Here is a 2,943-nt window from a genome sequence, read left to right as displayed (position 1 = left end):
ATATATATTTAAATATATTGGCGATTGCGTACAACTTCAAAGATACTTCTCTTTCATGCCCTTTAGAGAATGCAGTCATTTTGACTTTGATGAATTGATGTCATTAGATAATGCGCAATGACCATTAGGTATTCCACCTCTGAACCGTAATGCTCTCCTCTTGCTGCGTCGGAAGTGGTGGTCATATAACTGCTCATATCATGCTGGTTTGAAATTTAGCTCCTCTCTGTTGTTCCCCGCCATAGGAGGTTCTTTGAATCTCACATTCTGCTCACATCAGCCTTTCTGTCTCTTCCTAACACTGCAATAGCTCTCTAGACGTTATCCAGCCTGACTGGACACAGAATCTTCTGCAACCAAATAGCTTGTCCTGCTATTTCTTCTCCTTGCCACACTTCAGAGCTTTCTAGTTAGTATTCGGCATTTTCATATCATAAGTAGGAGACAATGATGGCGGAATATATAAATTTTTTTTAACGTACATATCTGATGCAGACATTATAATTAAAACAAAAACCAGTTGAGTTTTAAAAAGACAATGCGTACTAGAAGGGATAAAGTAAACTGTCTCAATTATACGGTCACGGCATGGGGAAAATACCCGAAATAGGAGGAGATCGCTACAGTGTGAGTGGTAAGGAAGTCAATTGTGAGGAGTAATGTGAAACTTCGATTGCAAGGTGGTGGGGAGCAACTGTGAATGTGGTATACATGTATCAGCAAGCGCTGCCTGTATATGCGCACACATATTTGAGTGTGTGTGTGAGTGTGTCTGCATGTCTGTGTGTATGGACATATAACGTGCGTGTATATTGTGTTTGTGCGTGTGTATGCAAGTGAGTGAGCTTGTGTGTCTCCGTTTTGTTTTCGTCTGTGTAGAGGCTATCCGATATTATGCAAGTACAAGAGCATCGTATGTGTTTGTACGTATGTAAATTTGCGTAATCGCTTGTCTCTGTTTGTGTGTGTGTGTGTGTGTGTGTGTGTGTGTGTGTGTGTGTGCGTGCGTGTGTGTGCGTGCGTGCGCGTGTGTATATGGTGTGCTGTTTCCTGGTTGTGTGTATGAGACAATTATCATATACTAAATATGTAGAAAATATTTTCACAGTGTCAGTAATAACTTTGAGTGTTAATTTTATTATTAGTCTTTCTGGTCTTAATAACCTAGTGTTTCAAGGCAGAGAGATAAGTAACTAAGCGTTCCAGTATTTTATAAATCTAAATCCGTAATCTAGTTGGATTAACTGGACGTAGACGTTTCTTTCTCACTACTATTTAATATTTTGATATCATCCCCCGTGCAACCAATTTCCGCATCTTTGCTGAGTTTTATTCTTACTCCTCTCTCCTAAATTATTATATCTAGTTTATCACATACTATGCGTATATTACGCATTTAAAAATTACTCATATATTTTACATATTTTATGCATTACATATGCATATATTGTGCATTTAAAGATGCATATTTTATGTATTTACAAATTATGAATAACTTATGCATTTTAATATTATGCATGACATTTGCATATCACGGGGATATTTAGGCGAACATACCATTCATAGTTTTTCATATCATGAGTAATTATACCTTCCACAACATTGCCGCTTCATATATTTGCATGCATGTTATTCTTTCTACCAACAGCATTGTGCAGAGACATTATCACCTTCACATGATACCCTATAGATAGAAAACAACGGAAGGATACTTTAGGGCTGCTACATATGATGTGAGTGGCATCCTCAATGTTATTTTTCACTACCAAGGTGGTGCTCCAGCACAGCCACGGTCCAATGATTGAAACTAGTAAAATAATATAAAGATATGTTTACCTATCTCTTTTGTGAAGCAGGTAATTTGTTGTTATTTCCTGTTCATGTATCGCAAAGGTATACTATCTAAAGTGAGAACTATCTCGGTTGCTGGGCGAAGATAGATTATTCTTGTTATCAATGTAATCATCCATGAGTTTCTCTTGGCATGCATGCAGTTTTTCTCTGATGACCTGTTTTAGAAGCTCTTCTCTGTGTGGATCCGCAGTCTATCAGTCAATACATATTCTCTTAGGAAATTCTTTCAAATCTCGTACTGTTATCTGATTTGTGGAAGCAAACGTTAGCTATAGACACACTTAAACAATTGAAAATTAGCAGGTGGTGTTAAAAGGAAATGATGGGATATCCAAAGATTGTTTCAATCCATGTTAATCCCCTGATACTTTGTTATCATATCATTGTATGCATGTATGTGTGTATGTATGTATGTTTGTATGAAGGCACGTGGCTTAGTCGTCAGGACAATCGTCTCACGATCGTAAGGTCGTGAGTTCAATTACTGAAGGCGCGTTGTGTACTTGACCAATACATTTAATTTCACGTTGCTCCAGTCCACTCAGCTGGTAAAAATGAGTGGCACCTGTAATTCAAATTGTCAGACATACCATATTCTGTATCATGCTGAATATCCGTAAGAACTACGTTAAAGGTAAGCGTGTCTGAGGAATGCTTAACCATTTTCACTTTAATTTCACGAGCTCCGTCGATCGGATCAGCCGGAACCCTTGTCATGGTAACCGACGGAGTGCCATTTTTGTTTTTATCTGTGTATGTGCGTAATTATGCGTCTATGTGTGTATTTATGTGTGTTATGCCAGGTCAATCTTATAGATGATGGTAACGTGCAACCCGGTGCAAGTCGCTTCGTTGGGCAATATATGGACTCAACTAATCCGGTGGTACTCATGTAAAGAGCTCCTTAATATATCATTCAACGAGACCTACAATATATAGTAAGATACAGGAGGGAAACATTACGAATATATAAAATTATAAATAACGAAATATGATATAATAACATTTTGCCATTCCCTCTTTATTTATAATTAAATACACGCACATACGTATATATATATATATATATATATATATATATATATATAT

The sequence above is a fragment of the Octopus bimaculoides genome, chromosome 2 (assembly GCF_001194135.2).
Source record: "Octopus bimaculoides isolate UCB-OBI-ISO-001 chromosome 2, ASM119413v2, whole genome shotgun sequence".
Classification (NCBI taxonomy): Eukaryota; Metazoa; Mollusca; class Cephalopoda; order Octopoda; family Octopodidae; genus Octopus; species Octopus bimaculoides.
This window is presented reverse-complemented; position numbering follows the sequence as displayed.